The sequence below is a fragment of the Vicugna pacos genome, chromosome 26, assembly GCF_048564905.1.
Source record: "Vicugna pacos chromosome 26, VicPac4, whole genome shotgun sequence".
NCBI lineage: Eukaryota > Metazoa > Chordata > Mammalia > Artiodactyla > Camelidae > Vicugna > Vicugna pacos.
Genome location: NC_133012.1, coordinates 21,169,551 through 21,188,250, shown reverse-complemented (window position 1 = coordinate 21,188,250; position 18,700 = coordinate 21,169,551). Strand labels below are relative to the sequence as shown.

Sequence of the window (18,700 nt, the reverse complement as noted above, 5' to 3'; positions counted from 1 at the left end):
GTTCCTTTCTGCACAGTAAGATGGGTGGGACAACCTCCCATACCTGTTCTCATAGTAAATTAGCAGGTACCGAGAAGAGAAAATAATTGTCATGCTGTAACATAGCAACTTAACTTAAAACTTGATATAATCTATTGTTTCTTTATTGAAGTATTTAAAATTATAGCCAAATTTATTCCCCAAGAGGACTTTTTGGACAACCTGAAAACGCCTGTGTTTTGTCACAGCGTATCTTCTGATGTCTTTTATGATTGGCTTTGGGTTTTGGTCACAACTTGCTGTATTTATCACATACAACACACCTGGGCTGGAAAGGGCAGGACTTGAGCTCACCTCCCTACTTTTTCATTTAAAAATAATTCTTATGGTGAGAGACAGATTGGATGATGAGAGAGAATAGAAACAAGGCATTTGACTTTATTACTTTCTTTTGTGACATCATGTAAGTATCCTATAGGGTCTTTACTTTCCTTGTGTGTGTCATAACACACTACAAGGAGAGATACTCAGTTTAGAGGGAAGAAATCGCCATGGAAATAAAAGGAACTGGAAACGTAGAAATCTAACTTCCCTGCAGTCCCTTCCGTGTCCTTTCCTCCTGCGCCTTCTGTCGTCCATTGCTTTTCTGTTACTTCGGTGAAGTCTTCATCCTTTGACACTGGCAGTTTCAGTTGGTTAAGAGGCAATAGTTACTGAGGTTTATTGGGACAAGAGGAAAAAGAATATGTTCACAACGGGGAAGCAAAAGTCAAATTACGCAGTTTATTATTTTGCTACGTATTTCAGTGTGTTATCATTTCAAATGGTGACATGTCCAAAATCTTGCATTGAGAACCAGAATAACATCTTTCAGTCTGTTCAGAATAATGACGTAATATACCTCCATGCTCATAAATCACTTTTGAAGCCAAACAAGGATTTGTAAATCCAAACTTACTGCTTTTTAAAATGAGAGGGAATCAAATTACATGCAAACAAAATAAAAACTCAGGAGAGGCTCAGTAATTTACCTGGTCACATCGCTAGGGACCAGTGCCCCTGAGTTTGGTATCCATACCTCCTGGATAGTGACTCTCCTTTCTCTCCAGCACTTCACTCTGCCTCTGACTTGAGTAAAGAAACATGTGGTGGTCATGAAGTTTACCAGGAAAAATTTGAAATAGGGTTTACTTTATAAAGCAGCCTCCCCTAGTAGGTTAAGGATGCAATTTTCAAATTAAAAACAAAAACAGAAGCCATAGTGGCTCCTAGTTTCAGACACAAAGTTAATCTTTACACCCACGCTGTTGGATATGCATTCTTATCTCCAGGTTTACAGATCAGAATATGGAGGTGTAGAAAGGTTAGTTAGATGCCTGGCCCAAGGGCGGACAATGGGAGCTGACAGAACATAGAATTCACAGCCCGTCTGATTTCAGAGACCAACCGCTTTCCATTACACTCTGCTTTCTCTCCTTTATACTTTATACTTTCCCCCCCAAAATCAATTCCTTGTGAAGCAAAACATCTCTGAATAAAAATGAATACTGCTATAAAGTATTCTGGAACCGTATCTTTGTCCACCCATCCCACAAACATCTGCCTTGTATCAGAGTTATTATATTAAGGAATTTCTGTTCCCCATGAGAGTTCCACATCACGCCAACCTCCTGTGCCTCCAGGCTTAACGTTCACTGTGTCCTTCGCACCATCCTGCAAAAATTTATAGGTCTAAAATTACTCTGTCTCTTTGTCAGTTAACAATGCTAATTGTTTGCTCGGGTGGCATGCCACGTTCAGAGTGAAGCCGGCAAGATTTCCAAAGAAGGGAAAGACATTTCGACAAGGAATATGGAAACTGTTGACACTAAGCAAAGAGGATGGAATCAGCAAAACACTGAATGACTCATAAATGATTCGGCTTATCGTCTACTACTTGCAGTGCCTGGCACGCCTTGTCCTGTGGCCTCTCCCCGTTTCTTGTGCCTCTCTTCCCTTGGCAGAGGTGGTCTCTGACCATCTCTTTCCACAAGGACCCCTCCTTTCACTACCCCAACGTGGGCTGCAGTCCCCTCAGCAGCTCGTACATTTAGTTTAGTTGCGGGGCGTCCCCCGTTCCCTTTTCACTTTCCTTTTGCCCAGATCAAACACACCACTCTCTCTTCCTCCTTGGGCGGGACTGTCTACCTGGCATGGCTGTTAACACATTCAAGTGACAAGAAATGAGGTAGAGGAAGGAAACAGTGGGCAGGGAGGGTGTCATTTGTGTGGTGTCAGCATCCTGGCTAGAATGTCAGCCCCATGAAGGTGGAGCTCACCTCTCTAACCCAGAGCCTCGAACAGTGAACACAGTGGAGTGAGTGAGTGAATGAATGAATGAATGAATTGCACGGATCCACCAGAAAGCCTCAGTAGCTCTCATCGCTCTTAGCTGTTTTACTTTCTGACCTGCAACGTGGCAGCACATCTTTACTAACGTAACGTGCAGGTGGTTGCCATTCCTGTGCTTGATTCACCTTCAGGCTGTGGGCATCCTGGCTTGATCATCACCACTGCGTGGAGCGTTGCTGACGTGGTCGCCTGTCTATCTTTTATCTTCCTGACACTAATGAGCCCTTCTCCCGCCTTCCTGAGTTCTTTGACTTTTTCTGAGCTCCTAGTCACATTGTGGCATCTGCTGGTGTGCATTCTGACAAAAGAAATTTGGATAATTACATTGTTTTTCTTTAGAGATATCATGTGTTGCCTGTAGTATTCGATTAGAAAGCAAATATTTCAATTAAAAGAGTCAGACGTAGTTAACCGTCAAAGGAGGTAATATAGTGGAACAGAAAGTTAAGAAACAGGTTCTTGTCATAATTTTTGCCATTACCTACATTATTTCCCTCAATCTTGAAACATCTCTCTGTGACTTTGTTTTAACTTCCTGAAATTGGGTTGTATTTTTTAACTGATGTCGAAGAGACTTGCTGGCTGCTGGGTAGAGTAAATAGTGACATGGCTGTCACCGCAGTTTCTGCCTAATTACAGATGATCAAATGTGATTCAAAAGAATTATTAAACTTCAAATGAGACTTGTGATTACCATACCAATGCAAAAAAGGGTATTTAATTATATGAATTACAGGAACTATTACCTGTTGGTACTGGCAAAACGAAAAGAAACAAACAAAAAACTGTGTACATTTAATATAGCTTTTTTACCTCACGCAAGATGTAATTAAACGGATGGTTGATGTTAAAAATCTGTGACCTCACACGAAAGGAATTGTAGTAGCTGTGTGAATTTGGATAGGTCATTTAACTTCTCTGAGCTTGACAGATTCACCTGCAGGTAAGGAATTAGGCCAAGAATATTGTGAGGTCCCTCCCAACCCTAATTGTTGTATTCTTATGTTAAAAATGAATCTTCGAAACTCAGCAAGATTTAAAAACTCCTAGTTGCCATCTGATATCACATTCTTTGTACCCGACAAGGGTTTCTCCAGTGCCTTCTCCTAAAGTTGTCTCAATAAAGGAAAGTATAGAAATGTAAGTGTTTAATGACATCACAAAATTCTGAAGAAAAAATTGTTTTTCTGTGATCTTTTTATGTACTTAGGGGAAAAAAAAGAACTTTATTTATCAGCAAAGACCTTCACCCAGATGCAAAGGACAAATTGGGGTTCCTTATTTATTCATACCAAAATGTTTATTTTATTAGAACAGTGACTTATTAAGGTCACACTTAGGTGTGAGCTCTGAAAGAAGCCAATTTTGTAGCGATGTGAATCACTCCGATGCTGAATCCAGATCACTTGCGGATTCTGCTTCAGTGACTGCTGCCCGGGGCTCGTGTTCGCTCTGTAGCCTAAGTACTTAGTACACGGCTGTGCCCTGTTTCACTTCATCAGTGTTTAGCTTCAGTGACAAATTTTTGTGATTGCTGTGCTTGCAACTCAAACCCACCTTAGCTCCTGAGCTTGGCAATTTCTAGTCCTATCGTTTTGAAGTGATTTCAGGGTCGATTCTAGCTTCCGGTGTTTTCATCTGGAAGGAGGAAGCAGCAGCTGACGTATTGGGGTCAGCACAGTAGTTGAACTTGAAAGGAGAAGGGAGGGATGCAGATGAGCACCGGGAAGTTTGGCGCTCTGGAGCGGAACCCTAAAATGAATCAAAGTCTGAATATCACTTGGTCTTAAAAAGACTATCGTATGGCTTATTTTGTGTTTTATGGATAAATGGGGTGCACTTCCAAGTCTATAAAAATCGATCAACATACCCATTTTTCTCCTGTTAAGCATTAGCCTTCTCATCACTTAGGAGGTTGTGAGCATGTAATAGACTAGACAATCCTTTTGAAAAGACAGACCTCTTCTCTCTGCTCCGCTCCTGTAACTGTTCACGTCTGTCTAGGGCTGTGGATCTGGGTGAGCTGTAGGTCCCATTCCATCCTTCTTCCTTTCTGCTGGAGTCGTACAGTTCTTCCCACTCTGCTTCATTTGCTGCAGGAGCCTAGATCGTCCCAAAGGTGTACCCGGACCTTTCTCCTGCTGGTACCAGTGAGCAGTCCCTCTTTCCTCTCCATCTGCTTATTCATTCATTTGTTCACTTATTCCTTTATATCTTCATTTAGTAGATGCTTGTTCACACCAACTTCTGGGCCGAGTGTTCTGAATATAAATTCGCATTAGCCACTGAGGCCACATGCATGGCTTATTGTGTAGTTGGGGGGAATAAGGCGACAGTCACTGTACAGTGTAGTAAGTGCAGGAAGTGTACACAGGTACAGGTGCCCGTGGTCTAAACCAGGCTGTAGTGAGGGAGAGACAAACACTGTAAGCCGTTGCTCTGTCCTATGTATCAGCAGGTTTTTATGTTTAGTTGGTTTTGTGTTTAATCCAGTATATGTGTAGGCAAGATCTCCTAACATCAACCAATAGAGGAAAATTACCTTTGAGATAACTGAGAACTTTAGACAGGTCAGTGAGAAATTTCTTTCGTTTAAAAAACACATTATAGATAACATCTATGGATTATCTATAGATGTGGCCAACATCTTAACCTGTTTACAAACATAATCATCTCAGATTAGATGACTTTTTTCTAGAAAAAAATATTACTCAAAGGAATTAAGGTAGCAGTCTCATATTTTCTTTTTGTTATTGAAACAGTCTCTAATATTCAATTTTACTTATACTCTGCCGTACTCCAGACAGGATTAATGGTATTTTAAAGGATATGTAAAGTAGACATTGAATATGTAAATTAAGAACAGAAGCAATGTGTTGGTGCCTGTATCGCCTGGTGTTGGGCAGGGCTCCTCGACCTTAGCGCTGTTGACATCTGGGGCCACACAGGTATTTGTTGTGGGGGTCGTCCTGTGTGTTGTGGGGTGTTTCACAGCATCTTTGACCTCTACCTACTAGATGCGAGTAGCACCTTCCTCGTCATGACAACCAAAAATATCTCGAGACCTTGTCAGTGTCCCCTGGGGGGCAAAATTGCCCCCCTCTTGAGAACCACCGGTCTGAAGGATAGATGCAGAGAAGCAGGTCTGTTTCGGAGGTGGGCTTGGCAAGACTCGATTGTGGATTCCCTGTGGAGGCTGGTTGAGGAGAAGGAAAGGGTCAGGAATGAGTCTCAGATTTTTGGCCTCCATACTCAGGGGAGGTTGGTGCTGTTTCCTGAGACAGGGAAGACTAGGGGAGCACAGGTAGGGTGGGGATGGGATTGGTGAGAATCAAAGCGTTTGGATGGATTTGGACATGCCAAGTTTAAGATGCATATTAGAAACCCCAAGAGATGTCAAATGGACAGGTGACTTTTAGTCTGGAGCTTGAGCGAGAATTTTCTAAAGCAGCTGGACTAGATGAGAACACCAGTGGAGAGAGTCAGGTAGAGGAGGGAGAAAACTACTCTGGGAATCAAGCTCTGAGTAGCTGGAGGAGAACTGACCAGGGAAGGAGATGGAGCGAGAAGAAAACAAGGAGACTGTCCCATCAGGAAAAGCCAGGGAGAAAGGGATGTCCAGGAGGAGTATGTACCTGACTATGAAATGAAGTTCAAATGCTAAAATACGCAAATCATAAAGACCTAAACCCTGACTCTGGGCGTGTTACAGACCTTGGCTCTCTACATTCTAAAAGCCTTTATAAAAGTCATTGTTGGTTATTTATATTCCCAATAACCGTAAAGTGAAAACAGACCCTGTCAGGGTCCCCAGGACCACCCCCAGGCTGGACGATCGGCTGGGAGGTCTCACAGGACTCAGGGTGGAGACATTCTCACTCATATCTCTCCAGTGAAAGATCCCAGAGCAAAATCAGCAAAGGGAGAAGGCGCTCAGGTGAAATCCAGAAGAAATGAGGCAGAAGCTCCCAGGAGTCCCCTGCTAGTGGAGTCACACACGGCCTGATTAACGTCCTGTGTTAATGAGTTATGACGACACATGTGATGTGTTGTCAAACAGAGAAACTCACGGGAGACTCGGGGTGTGGTGTTTTAACCGAGGGCTGGCCTTAAAGTCACCCTCTGTCTAGCACGTCCCGAAATTCCAGACTCACAGAAGGAACGGCATCGTCCGCATAAGCCACACTACTTATGTGTAACAGTGCGAGCGTAGTGAGCCGCTTTTATCAGTTTGGGAGTGGTAGGAATGCTTCCAAAAGCTGGGGTCCCAGATGCCAGCCAAGGGCCAGTCCGGCAAGCAGGCCTTTCTACGGAGAGCTGTCTCGGGCCTGCTGTGTTAACTCTGTTTTTGTACAGGGGCCAAAGCCCAGGAAAGATACAAGCGTGGTTGGCACTGAGACTAATCAGAATTTGTCTGGAACGGTCATTTGATTAATAAACTCTTTCCAACACATTCCAGGTCATTTGGCTAGCTAGGAAGCTAAAAATTTTGTAGCTACATATTGGGACGCAGTCTAGCGTATAATAAAATAATCGTGGGCTGTGAGATCTGACAAACCTGGCTTCTAGGCACAGTTCAGCTACTCATTTCCTCTCTGTCCCTCCATTTCTGGTAATAAAACCCACCATTTTGAAGGTTCGGTGAGATAGTCACGATGCCCAGAACAGTGGCTGGCACGTAACAGACCTTCAGAAGTGTGGGCGGCATCGATACCGCTGTTAATAATTGCAGTAATGGTTGTTGTCCTATTATTGTCTCCCTTCGATTAGATGTGCCATTACTTTTCTTGGATTAATCGGTTGCAATATCCACCCTACCGTATTTTCCGCTAAATGGCTTTCAGTTTTTCAATTAAAATTTCAGTTGAACAGTATCAGAGGCATTTTAATAAAAATTTTACTGAGCTTGATTAGTTGATGAGAAGTAAATTGCTCATTTTTGATTACCACATTAACTCTTTCCGGCCATTCGGGTACCATTTAGTAAATTACCTCTTTCAGTATGGTGCTCGAAATGTTACCCAAGTGACCAGAAAGAGTTAATAATGCACCAGCAGACTGAGCAGTTTCCCACCATCTTACTATCAGATCTGTCTCATTATATTAAATGTTTCCCTTTCTATAATTGTCATTTTCTTTAAAAATGAAATATTGGAGACAGTTATTTATTTTTAATAGACTTTATAAGCTTAATGAAAAGTACGGTGAGGGTGCATTCACTCACAAGCCTTCTTCTAAGGGGGTTTAAGGTATTGATGTTCACTCTGTAATATAGAAATAAATCTGACGGGGGTAATAAATGCATCTTACACAGTACACAAGGAGGGCATTATATTCTGAGGACACGAGTGATTCCCCGATTATGATCTGAGTACTAGGCAGTCATATTAACGTGCCTCCCTAAGTGTCTGAGCACTGAAGAATTATGTCTTCTGGTATTGTAGCAGGTGGACTTTTGCATGGGCAGGAGCCCTGCCTTTCTATAATGTATACATTATCAGTCCCCTATGGATGTGTTTTTACCATTAATTCTAATACAGCTTTGAATTATTCAGGAGTGACCCTTCCTTTCTCATGAATAGGCACCCACAATCAATTCTTAGAATTACATCTCTAACAGTAGACTAGGAAAATCATTACCACTCAGTTGGAACGATCACTTGACTCTGGAAGTACTAGTGTTTTCACATAAAAGGTTGCCTTTTCACTGATGTGTTATAGTCTCTAATCTGCGAGCCACTAAGTGTTTACTGAGTCGTCACTGTACGTGTAATGTTACGTTAAGAGCTTCGAGTGATACCAAAGTACTGTCTGACCGGCTCACTCAGTCATTTGTTCAGTAGATACTTACCGAGCCAGCTGTATGTTTTGTACTCTAAGAAGACAAAGCTGAATAAAATGAATCAAAGAACTTGAACTTCAGTTGGGTAGATGAGTAATGATGATGTCATATTATAATACTATTGCACCTATAAAAGTGCAGTGACAAGAATATACCCAGCTACTTAGGGAGGTCAGAGAGGGAAACCTAACCCAGCTTGGGAGAAATCTGGGAAGCGACCTGCAGGAGAGGAAGCTGAGCTGAATCTTACAGCATGGTCAGAGTCATCTAAGAACAATGCGCATTTCCCCCAGAGAGAACCATATAAGGGCACAAAGCTGAGGGGAAAAATGATGAGGGGTGGAGGGCTGGTGGTACCTGGCAGTTCGTAGTTGCTGAATGTCATGTGAAAAGCAAACAGCAAGGCTGGGAAAGTAGGGAGCTCTCAGATCAATGATATGCTATGGGTTTCGTTTGCTGAGTTTTTAAACCTGATTGGAGAGAGAAAACTAACATATGCACGTGAAGTAGACAGTATTATGTGTGGTTGACACTAGGTCCCTGAAGTCCATCATGGTATACATTCTTCCCCAAAATCCATGAGGGAGCTAGTATTATTCTCCCCATTTTATAGACAAGGAACCTATTGTATAGAAATATTAAGTAAATTACCCAAGGATGCAAAGAAAATAAGCGAGGGAGATAGAATTCAATTCTACGGGATTCTGTAACCCAAATTCCCAGAGAGAGTGAATAATTTGCCCAGGATTACACAGTAAGTGGCTGAGCAGGTATTCAATTCAAATCTCTTTTTCCTTTTTTTCCTAGCATTGATAATGGGTTCTATTTATGTGGAAGCCAGGGAGGGAACAGAGAAAGCTGAGTAAACCTCTGAGGTAGAGAAAGACAATGGTGTGTGAGCATCTTGGGGACAGATATGAGTAAACCCTGATGCTGAATTTCCCCAAACAATGCCCCCTGACACCTGCTGCCGTGGCTTACTTACAAACACCATCATTCACTCTTGGAAGTTTTCTAGTTTGGCTCATAAATTTTATGATCACCCTAGATGTAGATAATTATCCAAAAGTCTAGTTTTTATCCCACCTGCAACAGAGATTGTGATGGGGGAGCACTTAGAATGTTGGTTTGGGAAGTAAGACCAGATTAAGTTTTCTAGTTGTAATTGAATTAACTAGAAATGGAAATGGGGGCAATCACTGACTTCTTAATAATCTATTCTTAGAGGTGTGCCAGAGAACAAAACGGATCCTTTTTCCTGATATGCTGTATAGCTCCTGGGATAACCATTTATTCACTTGTCCAAGCAGGTTGAAATTTGGTGAATGATTTTTGTTTTACAGCAAACTTCTTTGATGTACTAACTGAGTCAAGATTTCTCTGGTGTTATAACTTGCTCCCTTCTCCTCAAATGATCACAGTAGCAATTTTAAAAAATTCTTTTTTTGAAGTATAGTTGATTTACAATGTTGTGTTAGTTTCTGGTGTACAGCAAAGTGATTCAGTTTTTTATATATATATATATATTCTTTTCAATTATAGATTATTACAAGATGTTGAGTATAGTTCCCTGTGCTATACAGTAGGACCTTGTTGTTTATGTATTTTATAAATAGTAATAGTATCTGTTAATCCCAAACTCCTAATTTATCCCTCCTCTGCCCTTTCCCCTTTGGTAACCATAGTTGGGTTCCTGTGTTCGTCAGTCTGTTTTTGGTTTGTAGACAGAATTTGTATTTTTTTTTTTTAGATTCCACATATAAGTGATCAAATATTTATTGCTATCAGTTTTTCTAAAATAGCATGTTAACTTCACAGCAGTGAAGAATTCTGTTTCCGATATGTAGATGAATGTCCCACACATACGGTATATTTTTATTAACATTAGATTTGCATGTATCAGCTGTTGTTTCTATTATTATTATTTCTTCCCGTATTTCCTGTTGCCAGCAAGCTTTTCTTCTGGCCAGATCAAATTTGTGACTTGTAATTGTGCCGAGGCAACCAGTGTCAAGTGGCCTTGTCCAGGGAAAACATGGTTTTGGTCTGTAAGCCATTCTTATAAAATTAACATCCAAATAGCATCTCAAGTCTTTCTTCTAGCAGTGTGGCCTTGCCAAACAGTAGGGCTGCAAGGACACTGAATGCGACTGTCACAGCGGATGCCTCCACTGGGCAGCCGGCAGAAGAGCTGCCAGTACGCACACGCACACGCACACGCACACAATGCTCGCCGAGCTTCACTGAAATTCCAGTTAGAAATCTGGCAAGGTTTCTTAGTGGCTGATGACAGCTCACAAGTGGGTCAGAGGATCAAATCTTGGCTGCCGGGAAAAGTATACACTTTTTTTTTTCTTTCCTTTGCCAAGATTAAAAAGAGAAACAAAACACTGAAAACAAAAATAAGCAGAAGTGACCACTGCTGTTCTTTAGGCTAGCCCCCCCCACCCCCGTTTTCCTGCCTGATGACTTAGGAGAACCCCTCGCGTGTGTAAACTTTTCATGTGATTTTAGGCATCATGCCTTAGTCTCTGCTCGCTCACCGTGGGAGTTTCTGCGAAGTCGCTACTTCTTACCACACATGCTGGAAAGTTTCACCCTTGCCTCCCCGGGTCTCGGAAAGCTTAAGTTTCGCTCAGGTAATCTTAGATGTTTCATTTGCTTCTTAGGTGGCAAATCTTAACTACCCTTTCACTGAATGTCAGGGGACCTCTTGTTTTCCTTGCTTGTTAATGTTTTAGGCAGTCAGTAATTATCCACCAGGAGCCTGAGAATTGATGAGGTATCGATGTGCTAGACACTGTGAAGGTGTGTCCGGGAGAATGAAAGACGTAAGTCCAGTTAACTGCTCCGTGTTTTATTTAGAAAGGAACAGGATCGTGAGGCAGTCCCTGTCTGGATAAAGAGACACAGGAGCTCCGATCCCCAGCTGCCACTTCTTAAGGAACTTCTTTAAGGATGTCTCGTTTCCTTTTGAGACCTTTGCCGTCTCATCCGCCTTGCATTCGCTCAGCATCATATGGAACTCCTGCATAAATCAAAGCGTGTCCATCAGTCTTCAGAAGGACGGTCCTACATGGTTCACCAGGAGCCAAAGCCTGTCATTGCGGGACGTGGGTTCCCGCTGGATAAATACCCCTGGTCGCTTTCTCTCCTGTGTCAGTCTCTCTCCTCCAGTTTCATCTTCTGATTATGTACTTTGAAGCCTTTCACCAGCTGTTTGCGTCAGCTGCCGTCTACGTCATGGTCCTTTCCTCCCTGACCCAAATTCTCAGCTCCGTTAAGGCAGTGATTTAGTACTGTTCCCTACCCAGACGCTTCGCGCTCTCCTCTCTGTCAGCCTCTGCATTCACCAGCCCTTTCCACTCAGCCTGAATGCCTTCCTTTCCCCTCAGCGTGAGACCGTCTTTCCTTTCTTTAAAACTCTCCTTCCCAAGAAGGCTTTCCCTGCGTAACTCCCCCCCTCCAGGAATTCTAACCCTCCCACTTGCGTTTGATTATATAGCTGTGCGCGTCCCTTGATGTTGATGTTGTGTGGGTGTCTGGGGACCCGGCTGGGGACCTGTTGTGCACAGTGTCGTCTTCAGTTTCCCGGTGCCCAGCAGGGTCCTCGGAATGTGCACAGATGCACCCGCACAGGTATTTGTCCGTGGAGGGAGGACTCGCCTTGCTGCTCACTGACCACTATTTTCCAGATTGTGTCCTTTGTCATCTTCCCAGTGGCTTAACTAGTTTCTTATTAGGTGAGGCTTCTGAAGCACTTCCCATTAGTTTTTATAAAAAATTGTTTATTTTTAAAAAATTTTTATTGCAAGATGTGCTTTATTGAGGTGGTCTGGACCAAACCCACAGTATCTCCAAGGCAATACAGAAATCAATTGTTCCAATTTCAACTTTTCGATAATGTTTTTTTTAATTCACTTGTCAGACCAGTAGGTGCATATCACTATTGGGCAGATCAGAGCAGAAATGGGCAGAATGTCTTAGGCAGAAACAAAGGTCTGCCCAGGAAGAGTTCGATGAAACCACTTATTAACAGGTGTTGGTGAAGTGCCTGGAGGCATGAGGCATTTCTCTAAATTCTGAGAATACAGAAGTAAGCAAATCCAGACCAGGGTTCCATCCCCTGCAGGGCTTATAATCTAACAGAACACATCAATGAAATGATCACTCAGGTAAGTAGGAAGTCACCCCTGAGATAGGGCTTACTCAAGAACTCTTAGCTGCATTGCGGTTTTGTGGGGTGAGTAGCATGCAGATGGGGATGGGGGGGGAGAAAGGCGACTGCAGGTGAGGAGTGGGGCAGATGTGAAGGTAGCAGAAGGGAGCATGACCTGTCTGAGTAACTGAGAGATGATTATTGTGGCTACAACACAGTAAAGGGCAGAATCGCGCAACTGTGAGCTGTGTATGAGGATTTGGACCTTTAGCCAAAAAGCAAAAACAGTGCTGGGGCATAGAAGGATGTGACCAGATTAGCATTTCAAATGGTTACTTTGACAACTGTATAGAGGAACAAATTGCAGACTGCATGGAGCTGGTCGTGGAAATGACGATTAGTCGGTGGAGTCTGGAAGATCTTTATGAGAAAATATCAGTAAGGATTGAATACAGGACCGGGGAAAGGATGTTTCCAAGATGACGCCTACGTTTCCGATTTGCATGGAAGGATGGGTGGCGGTGGCGTTTTCTGACATGGAGTACACCGAGAAAAACGATGTTTGAGGGCTGCGGGAACGGCATGAATTTTGTTTTGAACGTACTGAGTTGGAGGCATTTTGCAGCATCCAAGCAGAGACATCAGCTAAGCAGCTAGATGTATAGCTGAGTCACTCGAGGGAAATGTCAGGGATCTAGATATAAATTTCAAAGTGAGTATTATATGGATGATAATTGAAGCTGAGGGTGTAGATGAGATTGCTTTTACTTAGTATGGAATTAGTTCTCATCTGGGTGGATGTCAGCGAATCTCTAAACACCTCTGGGCATCAGTGTTCTTACCTGAACAAGAGTTGGAGGGGATGAGGAGCTCTCAACCAGTACATCAGAATGTGCTGGTAGATACCGAAAACCTTCCTGCCAGATCTCTTTTGACTAAGGTCCTCTCTGGGATTAACTTCTGCTCCACAATCTCTGCAGAAATAAAAAGTAATGGAAAGTTGTTACTCCTCATAAAATAGATGTGGTTTCCAGCCAAGACGATTTCTAAGATGCCATCCATCCAGTTTTGCAGTTCCAGAGCTGTGATTCTATCACATGATGAAAGTAAAGTTGAGAAAATAATGTGACGACAACAAAAAATCAGCTTATTTATTTAATGTGCCTGTGGTTTGCATGGAAATACCCCTTGTTGGTTTGTAAGAATGCATTTATAGGGGCATATTTCTTGATAGCTGATATATCAACCAGCTGTCGTTAGCACCTTCGTAACATATCTCAGATCCACCAAATCACCTTCAGCCCCACTGTAGCCACCCGGGTCTGAGCCACTCACTGTCATTTTCTGTCTGGACCACTGCAGTGCCTCCTAGCTTGGTTTCTAGCAAACAGAATATTTTTTTAAATCTAAAGCCACTTCCCAGCTCTACAGTGCTCAAAACCTCCCATAGCCTACAAGACCCTGCATAGCCTGGCCTCCACCTACCTTCCTGTCGTGTCTTGTTCAACTTTTGCTCCTGCCCTCTGACCTCCTTTTGATTTTAAAACTTACCCGGGTTTCTCTCCCCACAATCAGTTGCACAATCGGTTTCCCCTTCTGGAAAACTCTGCCCGCTGGCTTGATTTTCTCTGTCTTTATCTCAGCTAAATGTCAGCTTACAGAATCACCCTCCCTTACTACCCTGTCTAAGTGGGCGCCACCATTTTTACTCCATTTCTTTGTCCAGTTTGTTTCTTTTCATAACAATCATATTAGGTTTTTTTTTTTTTCTTTTTATTATTTGCTTCTCTTCCTAGAGAAACTGAAAGCTCCTGCTGGCAGGAGCCATGTCTGCTTTGTTCCCTACTGCACACCTAATACCAGGTACCATGCCAGGAACACACTGGCTGCCCTACAGATATTTGTTGAATCCTTGAGTAAATCAAACGTTTACCTTCCTATTTGTGTTCTGCTTCAGTTAATCACAGTAAGTTTTTATTCTCCAAAAACCCACGCTGTCCAGGCAACTGAAACAGGTAGCTGGAAATGTGCAAAGGAGTAGGGAAGCCCACCAGCGATCTCATTTGTCCACAGACCATCCAGACAATGGATGAGTCACAGATGGGCAATCAAAGGAATGCCCAACGGGTATCTGTTTTCGAAAAGGTTCTACACACGCCCCTTCCTCTAATTAGCAGAGATCATTTCAAAAAGGTATTCCTATTGGAGTCTGAATAGATATGACTTAATACACGAGATTGAAGGTCTTTCGCTGTAGGTTTGCACCATGTTTACATTTGTAAAATCTAATCTGTGTGATCCCCGCTGAATGAATCCTATGTGCAAGTTTTCCAAATCTTGCATATGCATGTTTTTTAAAATAAACATCTCCTCTTGTATTTCTTGATCTCCTTCATGTGATTGATTCTCATGAGCAAGCAGGGATCTTGACCTGTAGCTACTTACATCTGCCTATTTGTTTAGTAGAGCAGAGAATTACAGTAAAGCAGAGGGACAGGGCGGGTGTGTGTATCCTCTCCACAGACGCCTCTCCCTCCTCAGTCCGGAGCCCGCTGTGAGCTCTTCACTTTAGATTTTCTTGGGTTTGCTATTAATAGAAAGTAAAGTACAATTTACATATTTATTTCTAAACTACATTAGAGTTACTTTCTCTCATCGTGCTTTCTAACTATTTTATAAATTGTTTATATGTTATCATAAATATGAATTTCTTACTCTTAAATGTTAATAACATTCCTTCAAAATAAAATGGTAAGCCCGTGCACTTTCCCTGATATAACTTCCCAGCCCTGTTTCAGTGTTTTCATTTTTTTCACCTACTTCCTTCCATGTTGTCTTCTTTATCTAGTCCATCAGTTCTTGAACATACACATTCCCCTCCTCCATTATCCAGTCTCCATGACAACCAGAGGTGGTTGCTAAGTGCTGGCTTTATCCAGGCCGTTTTGATGCCGATGCTGAGCACACGACCACCCCTGTCCAGTGTGGACTGGCTCGGTTTCCATTGGAGTTCCTCTCCCTGGCAAGAAGATGGCAGCTGCTTTTAGTTTGACTCAGTTCCCTATTTTTCACCTCCTGTAAAAAACCAAAATCTCATTTTAAACTTGTTACTTGATATCTCACTATATCAAACTTCCTAGGACTGTTTTGTAGTTACAGATGTTAAAGGCCTGAGAAGAGATAAGTGCCTTCCAGTAGCCACATAAGCAGGTTTTTTTAACCCAGGTGTTTGCCATCTCCTTCAAACCAAAGTTTCCGTCCCATATCTGATTGGCATGGAAAAAGAGGCCAACCATGACTCGCCGTTCAGAATTCCTTTGGTCCAAACCTAGATTTTCCTATTGTTTTAGGAAAATATGAGATGCTTTCAGTTGGAAAGTACAGTTTAGGGACCTGAGGAATGTCCATTCTTATCACACAGACTCTTCACCACTCCAACACAGGCTGCTAACACTGTGGAGTGGAAATCCAGGCGCTCTGGGCTCTTGTAGACCTCTGCCTCGCTGCTGGGGAGAAGGGCACTTGAGTGCCTCCCGGTGGGTAGCTTGTTGGTCCTGGCGTTCTTTGCTTAGTCACCTGATTTAGATGTTTTACTGCAGAGATGGAAAGTGTGTGGCTTGTATGTTAACACCCCCACCTCTGGTGCTTACGGCAGATACCAGGAGTGGATCACAGAGGTCTTTCCTTGGCAGCCTTGGAATGTTTCTTCACACAGCAGTCACCATCAGTTGTCAGCGCTCCCTGAAATCCTTCTGACTCTGAGTTACTCTGCTCTTCTCACTCCGCCCGTCCCCCAGCATGGCAGCGAGACTCCTATTTTCATGTTTGCTTCGTGGTATTTTCTTTTTTCCTTTTTTTTTTTAAACAATGTGTTTATTTATTTATTTTAATGGAGGTAACTGGGGATTGAACCCAGGACCTCGTGTATGCTAAGCACACGCTCTACCTCTGAGCTAGTCCCACCTCTGCCCCCTCTACCCCCACGTCATGGTATTTTCTAAAGGACCTGTCATCTGCTTTTACAAAATGAAAAACAGAGATGATGTGGGGTTTTTTTTCTCTTTTATTTTGCAACCTAAATGAGCAGGAGAATAGGTAAGGTGAGATGGAAATTTAAGAAGTCTGTCCCTAAGGCAGGGGAGGGTACAGCTCAAGTGGTAGAGCCCAAGCTTAGCATGCACAAGGTCCTGGGTTCACTCCCTGGTACCTCCTCTAAAAATAAATAAATTAGTAAGTAAGCCTACTTATCACCCCCAAAATTAAATAAAAGTAAAAAATAAAATGAAAATTTAAAAAAGTCTGCCCCAGATAAAATCTTAATGTGTCCAGTGACATTGCAGAAAATTTTAAGTCTCCTGGAACTACGTATTATTCTTGATTGTGTGCGTGTGTGTGTGTGTGTGTGTGTAAGTTATAACCAAGTAAAATGTCAGCATAGTCATTGTAGACCAAAAACAGTTGTCTTCCAAGAATTAATTCTATTCATAGGCAGATCCGTGTTTTAAAAATAAAGCATCTTCCTTTAGTCCTTTTCCAATAAAAGGTGGGTAAAGTAGTTACCATTCTAAGATGAAGTCTGTAATAGCGTAAAAATCCCTCTGGATAAGAAGGAGTGCGCCGTTTGAGTTTTCCAGCTCGTCTTGTGGGATTCCAGGGCTCTTTAAGCGCTTAGCTTCTAGTGTGTTTCGGATCAGGGGTGTGTGTCAGGCGGGCCCCGGGGAGACTCGGAAGACATGCGTAAGGCTTGTCAGCATCTTGCAAGCACAGGAACAATCCTCCCGTTTGAGTCATGCTTCCTGGACTGAGTACTTCTCGCTGAGAAGCCTGCTTTTGAAGTATCTTCTTTGCTTTAATTTTCACCTTTGAGATGCTTTCAGAGGCTTTTCTCTTTAAAATATCACGCATCCTTCTTTGGGAGAATTCATCTTCCGGAGAGTAGAAAGAAACATAGGATACTTGTAATCTGTCAAGTATGACTGAAAACCTGAAGGCATTAAGAACAGATAGAAGGAGGTTTTGAAAAGAAGCAGCTTTGCAGTCTCATTAAAAGACTGCTTTCTTCCTCCTTTGAATTTAGCCCAGCTATAATGAAATCTACCTAGGCAAAGAAAATAAGGAATTTGTGTTTCATTTAGGAATTGCAATTTGGTTTTTAGGTGGAGTGGGAAGTCAAAGCGCGGCTCCTTCTTTGGCGTCCAATTATGTTTTGGAATCTTACTTGCATGTGAAAATAGTTAAAGGTCTCATAAAAATTCTGCTCAAATCCAACACTTACTTTACCAAGAGTAACTTTTAAAAATTGTCAAAGATGACCATAAATTATTTAGAAAGTTTAAGTTTAAAAGAAGTCAGCATAAACTGTTAACAAGATATTCATAACCCAAAATACGAATTCCTGGAATAGAATGGATGTGTGTATGTAAATGGATTTCTAAATTTGAATACAGAGTTTGCATAATTCAAGTATACTTTGATCCACAAATAAATAAAAAGTAGCTGTACTTACAGGAAAGTTTGTTGAGGGCCAACCCACAGAATAATTGCTAAACAATATATTGCTGAACAATAGCTTTTCTCTATTTATTGAAACTAAACACTGGAGTCACTATCCCTAAAATAGCTCCTAGTTTCTTATTCCCTTTCCTGCTCTAATTAATCTGTGTCTTTTCTCTCAGGTGGTCACATCTTTTGCAGATGTTAATCATTTCAACAGCTGGCAGATTTGTTCTTGATTCTATTCTGTGAAACCTTTTTCTAGCTTTAATCATTAGACTCTGAAGCTTGCTTAAAATGTTGATTTCAGATTCCCTGGGTTCTCCTCCCTACAGGCAGGTTATTAATACCCCTAACACTGGGGATAGATGGAGGATCTTCTGTTACTATGAATCTGCCCTCCTTTCATGTGAAGTAGTTGAGGTTAAAATAAAGGGTGTCTATTTTTGTAACTCCAGCACCTAATACAGGGCTTAACATAGAGTAGTTACTGGGTAAGTGTTTGTTGAATGAAAATGTGACCTGAGGAGCTGGGACTGGGAAGGAAAGATGTTTATTTCAACTTCTGCTACAGGGGTTCAGCGAGTAAACCATTTGGGAATTGATTTAAGTAGTTACTTTTTTAAAAAAAATCTTTATATATAATGGCACCTTCCTCACTGTCCATAAGACAAAGATGATAAACTAGCCCTTCTTTTCAACAGAGCTCTCAAGCGAACTTTTCTGACTCTGACAATATTCTGTCCATGCTAATAATCATGTTTATAAAAATGGAACCACAGGGGTGGCAGGATAACTATAAACTATCCAAATACATACTCAGCTAAGTGAATTCT

General features: G+C 42.1%; 1 protein-coding gene and 1 long non-coding RNA gene across 8 annotated transcripts in view; one reads left to right on the top strand and one right to left on the bottom strand.

The window, feature by feature from the left end:
* TENM3 (teneurin transmembrane protein 3) overlaps positions 1 to 18,700 on the top strand; it is a 1,525,061-nt gene that overhangs the window by 1,300,478 nt on the left and 205,883 nt on the right. The window lies entirely within an intron of this gene.
* Positions 453 to 15,353, bottom strand: LOC140689509 (uncharacterized). Of its 2 annotated transcripts, none has more exons than XR_012064542.1 (3): positions 15,192 to 15,353; positions 13,214 to 13,345; positions 453 to 692 (listed from the first exon to the last, which is right to left on the bottom strand). It is a non-coding gene; the product is annotated as an uncharacterized lncRNA (long non-coding RNA). The 2 variants fall into 2 exon arrangements; XR_012064543.1 differs by lacking the exon at positions 453 to 692 and adding an exon at positions 11,054 to 11,240.